Consider the following 6,698-nt stretch of genomic DNA (forward strand, 5'->3'; position numbering starts at 1 on the left):
TGCTCAATAACGAGGCGCACTCGACAGTTCGACACCTACTATAATACAGCAGAGCGCGAGTTCTCACGTTTTTTTTTTAACTTTTACAATATATTTATAAATTATTACATCATAATAGTTTATAATTTTTTTTTTTAATTTAATAAGCAGAAATATCATTATAAATAATGTGTCATATTTCAACGTTCAATAATATTGTATCATAAATATAATATTTGTATATACTTTGAAAATATTATTTTAAATTCTTCAATAATTTATTGCTATCGGTTGATTTATATTTTGAAAGTATTTTTTATTCAGTGTTAATCGTATACAATAACTACAGTTTTTAATTTTAGATTAAAAAAAAACCCCAATCATTTTCAATACAATCCTATTTCATTAAATGGAATTTTTCAATGCAAAACTTCACAGTTTCAATTTATATGATATATTTTTTAACGCTGTACACTTATTGATATTATCAGTTCATAAGATGTGTATATAAGCATGTAAAAAGTGATTTAAAAGTGGTATCAACAGTACTATATCGTTTACAATATACTATTTTTGATTTGAAATTTATTATTGTATATTATGCTGTGGCGTAGCCAGTGGTAGGACTGTGGGAGCTGCAACCCCCCCCCCCGAAATATCAAAAAAATTTAAAAATTATTTATATGAAAATCGCTACAAAAATCTTAAATTGTACTTTACAAAAATTGATCAGTCCTCCCCGAAAAAAAAATCTTGACTACGTTACTGATATTATGTAACAACTATGTACGTTGACATCGCGCCGAACCGATTTGATCGAGACGGGAAGCGACTAATGTAGTAATGTCCAAACAGTAATAAAGTTTCTGAATTCCAGCCGTTATATATACAATTATTATTTTAACTTAATCTTACCAGACATTTGAACATATTTTAATTGGATATCGACCGTGTGCAGTTATTAAATTGAAAACGTTTAAAGTTTTGAAAGCGTTTCATTAGTTCATTACAAACTGCAGTAGTGCAGAGTATAAATTTAATTTGTACACAGCAGCGGTACCGGTGCGTAATATATAATAAATTATATCATAATAATAATAATAATATACCATACACCAGTTTAACAATATCACTCTTTCCTCCGCCTCGTCCTGTCAAAACTTTAAATGTTTATTATTATAGTCAGATAACTAACTGCCGTGGTCCGCCCGCACACGCACGGTCAAATGTTTAATAATTATGACACATAAAACATTTTCTGAAAAATATCCCTTTTTCGGGAATTAAAAATACCGCGTATCGTCGTTTTAATAAAATATGAGCGTGTACATTAAAAACTTTTTAATTTGTGTAACAAAAAGTCATTACAAAACGAAAACATATTTTACAATAATTCACAGCAGAAAAAAAAAATATATTAATATTAATAATACGAAATAACCAAACCGTAATCGGTACGAAGAGGGTAAATCAAATACCTATCCGTTTTAATAATCGACACGGCGAGTGCGCGGGGTATAAAATATCGAAAATTAAAAAAATAAACTAACGCGACATACGCATTCTTCACACGCAAAATAATAATAGTTGCAGAGTGGCGCTTGCGCTTTACCACGTTTCACGGGAAGCCGACATAATAATAATAATAATAATATATGATGATGGTGTGTAGTCACTATTACACTGTAGTGTTATCAAATACCATTTGCACGTAAGTGCAACAAATACGCGCGCACAGACTGCAATATCGTGTCATATCGCACACCCAGACACAAAGCTGCAGGCCGTACACACGTAACCATATATATTTCGACAAGTCTCGGAATTATTACCATCTGAGAGCGTCCCGCGATGTTCGTATAATATTATAATACGATATGTTGACGCAGTGGCGTAAATTGGGTCCAATTTCTGGTGGTGCAGACTGCAGAGGCATATTCTCTACCTACAATTTCCAACACACCAATAATCCAACTCCCTAAGTAAAATCCTTCACTATAAAATATATATATATATATTCTTATAATACATAAATTTTGAATTATTTTAGCGCAGTAAAACCTTTATTATTATAATTATATTAATAAAAAAAATAGTCAAACATGTTTTTTTTATTTATTTTAAGTTGAGATTACTTACGTCCTCTTTCCACAGTTCCCGAATCGAATTCATCAATTACTTGATCCAAATTAATATTATTCTTTTTTTCGATCTGCAAAGTAGCTAAACTACTAAGCCTTTCTTGTCCCATAGTCGTTCTCATAGACATATAAAGAGATGGACTGCGCTTTCCTCACCCCCCGACCATTAAAGGCAAATCAACTATTCAGTGAGAGAGACAGACTAATACTAAAGGGTGTCATGGATTATAAAATATTATTATATCAATTCTTCCAAGCTTTATTCTATTATTACTATCTTTATCATAGACGTATAATTATATATCTATGGTAATCACTATCATTTTTATATGGAATAATAATGTTACATATGTCGTTTACTCCATGTTAACCTGTAGTATATATTTTTCTCTCTTTAACAACGATGGCTCGACACCTCTCTCTCTAAGCGCAGTCCATCTCTTTATAATATGTCTATGGTCGTTCTAAGTTGAGTTTTTAACCTCTTTAGACGAGAAAAAGATCTTTCGCAACCCGCTGTATTAGTAGGTATATTGTTAGGAATATTTTTAATGTCTCTGTAATTAATGGAAAACCTTTCTGAATGTCATTTTGTTTTATGTATTCTATTTTTGATTATTATGTATTTGTCAGGTACTGAATTATTGCCATATTTTTGGTTTTACTATTTTAGAATATAAATAGAATAATAATTTTATTGATAATGCCTATTACATGCACGAAATTGACAATTTTGTATCTGTTTATATATTATTATATTTTTCAACGATTTTCTGGTTGTCAGTTTACACCACTGTGTTGATGTGTTCAAATCGTTTTGTATTAAACACACTATACACAGTGAAACTGGTGCTTCCTGGAATTGTCAGGAATACCGAAAACGTGTTATTGTAGACGGTCACATTTAAATATTTTTTACTATTGGGTGTCATAACGTAAACTTTTATATTACGTTGGTATATATTTTAATAATTTAAAAATGTATTGTAAACTGCTCCTATACGTCTTTGCTGTTATACATGATAGTTAGATAGTCATTGTTAGATACAATAATATTAATATTCTCAGTAGAAAAATAGAGTAGGTAATTACCAATAATATATATTTGCTTTAGGTATACCGCATTGGTGAAACCTTTTTTTAAGTAGTTATTTAAATTCTTAGAGGAACGAGTAAAATGTAAAAAAAAAGTCACACATTATTATAGTATATTTTGTTGATTATTCATTGTTGTCGTAACGCTGTAACGTTGACAAAATATTCATGTGACGCATATTATACTCAGTATATATTATCTCCTCAATTTATAGTTTACCGTTTAATTTATTTATGTACTATAATGTCGAAAGCTATATGACGTGACACAGCCACACTGGACGTGTCCCGAAAGTCTTTATCCGGATTTTATAATATACTTACCCAAGAAATATAATTCGTTATATTAGGTATATAAATAAAAATTCGTAATTTATAATTTATAATATGATTTGATGATTTACATCAGTTTTCTGTGGTGTCCCCCGTTTTTGTCAGACTTATCTATTTAACAATAATAGATTGTTAATGTTTGAAATAGTTTAAAATGTTGAGGAAATAAAAAATGGCTGATCTATTTTATGGATTATTGTATTCTGTTTAAATTTAATTATTATTAATAAATAGTTATGAATTATTAGTAGGATTAAACTGTTATAGTTAGTATTTTAAATTTAAATTGTTTATTTATTTATTTATTGTGTTATTACACTTTTTATTTTACTGTAAAAAAAAAAATCTGAGAATTTAAATGGGACTCATCGATTTCACCTGCAACTGGCTGTTGTATTGACTATACAGGCATATCATCGTATTTATAAATCCATTGGAACCTAATTTTTTGTTTTTACATGTTTAAATAGTATAAGTGCTTTTTTAAATGGAAATTTCGTAAAGTAAAATGTGAATACTTTAATGGAATAACCGAATAAACCATAATTTAACCTTTTGATGCGTAAAGTATAATTCGATATGGCATTTTCTGTATGATTCCCATGATACGTTTCCGGTAATTTTTCGACGAAGTAATTTTACAAAAAATACACCCCTAACAAAAATAAGTAATGTCAATATTAAACAATTTTATATAATTTCGTACTTAGTTATACTCTTCAACTCTTAAATCATTATTATATTTTTGTTACACATAAATTTATTGTATATTAACATTTTTTTATTTTTTTTTTATACTTGCTTGTCAATATTTTGATAAAATCCGGCTGGCGTTAATTATGTAAAAAATTAAAGAATTAAATAAATAAAAACATAACTCGGGCGTAAATATGAATGTAAGTTTGAGGCCAAACTAATGGTTAAGGGATGTTCACAAATACATATGGAGTAGATTACAAAACATATTTTCTCCGGTATAATATAAATAATTTTGTTGTGCATTCATAGAACGCGATATATATGCGATGTGATATGGACCGATATGGTCGTACAATGTTTTACGAAACCTTTTCGAAATGGTCAATTTACGTACGGTGTACCTATATGCGGTGTTTTTTCTGAATATTTTACATTCGTATATTATATTTTACAAAAACATACGATATTATGATATTCTGTTTGGGATATTAGGAACATACAAATTATATACAGTTTCTCAGAAATCGCGTGGATTTGCCTGAAGTATTTTGGACAAACGGTCGACTGTATCAAACCCTGCAAACGCATCAACTCGGCGTGGAATACGCGTACCGTTATTAATACTCAACGCTGGTCCGGAAAGTTCAGTTAAAATACCTACTGCAGTAAGCCAGCCGACTTGTCAATTCTGAGAGCAACGATAAATCATCATCGCGTTAACCGCCCCGTTGTCGGGTATGACGGCGACGCGTTCTAAAAACGATTCCGACCGAGCTCGGCTTTCTACGTATACCTATATTACTATATATATATGGTATATAAAATACTATTCTATATTTATCATGGTGTATATATTGTATATATTGTATAATCGTATTATGTGAAATGACATTTTCAAAACTGCTGAGTGCTCATAAACATAATAAAACAAAAAAAAATTGACGTGAAATGTTTTTATTCGATTAAATTAAAACATATTATATTTTGAATACAGCATGATGATAAAATATTTAAAATTATAGTTTTTATCGAGATTAAAGCACGAGAACCAAATTAAGTTACATTTTTTAGACAAACATGTCAAGTTTCCTTTTACACGATACGGTATCAAGTCACTCTCCAAACAACGCGCGTATATTATCTATTCATGTCAGCTCATAATTGGATAACTCAATATCATTTGTAACAGCTATATAATATAGCTATGTACCGAATATATGATCAATAACCATATAACTATATATAGGAGAACATACTCTTATTTTCAGCTGTTCTTCTTATTAGCATTATATGAGTCAATTTTTTTTAATACAATTTCAATAATATTATTAAATACGGTGTACATATGAATTTAATTTAGATTTATTATCCCAAAGCAAAATTGCAAAAAAAAAGTGAAAATTGCTATTCACTCAATGCAAATTTGTAAAGATAAGGTGACGATAAAAATAATTGAACGCAAATTACTTACAGTTGATTATCAGAAGTCATGGGTATATCTTAAATTATATTATTATAATAGGTTCAATGAAGGATATAGAAAAGTGGCACAAAGTTGCCTAGTAAAAGGTTGGTCACTACTCTGCTCATCAAAATTTAAACTTATAGCTAATTAATTACTCTTTTGAAAATCAATAAGTATGTATTGCAATACCTATACAAAAAGCTATTATACTCCTGAGTAAGAAATAAAAAATATATATGTTGATTTTTAAAAAAATATCTAAAATTTAAGAATTATAACTAGGGAACAGATTTAAATACAAATCGCATTTTTTCTAAATGTCTGAAAACATTGATTTCTAAGCACAAAGTTTATTTTGTACATCAAGGAATTAAAAAGTATAACTTTTATTTTGCATCTTTCTACATTTTTAAGACTTGCTTTTTAGAGCATTTTTTGTCATTTTTAGTGCATTTTTTATGTTTTTAAGTCATTTTTATGTAGGAATTAATAAAATTCGATAAAAATTAAGTACCTGATTATACAGTGCTATTATAAAACACAAGGTAAAAGTATAACGAATATATCGATATAAATTGTTTATTCATTTTTTGGAAATCATTTTCAGAGTAAAAAGAAGATAGGAAAACTAGAAAATGGTTAAAATAATACGTACAATTAATACCTAAAAATAAAAATTTTTATAATTAAACACATTTTTAAATGTTAAAAATAAATTTAATAGCATAATTTACTGTTATGAGTGCATTAAATCGTATTTTTTTTAAGGCTTTTTCTTATTTTTTAGAGCATTTAAATCCATCTCCCAATGATAATGATAAAAAATTATAGAAAATATCATTTTTTTATTTCATAAATATTTTTCCAAATAATTAAAACCATGAAAAAAACAAAATAGTTAAAAGTTTTCGAAATTATGAATGATAGGCATTATAAATCACCTCTTATATAGTGTCCTTGTATACGTTTCAATTTGTTACACGTTA

This window comes from Rhopalosiphum padi, chromosome 3 (assembly GCF_020882245.1).
Source record: "Rhopalosiphum padi isolate XX-2018 chromosome 3, ASM2088224v1, whole genome shotgun sequence".
Taxonomy (NCBI): Eukaryota; Metazoa; Arthropoda; class Insecta; order Hemiptera; family Aphididae; genus Rhopalosiphum; species Rhopalosiphum padi.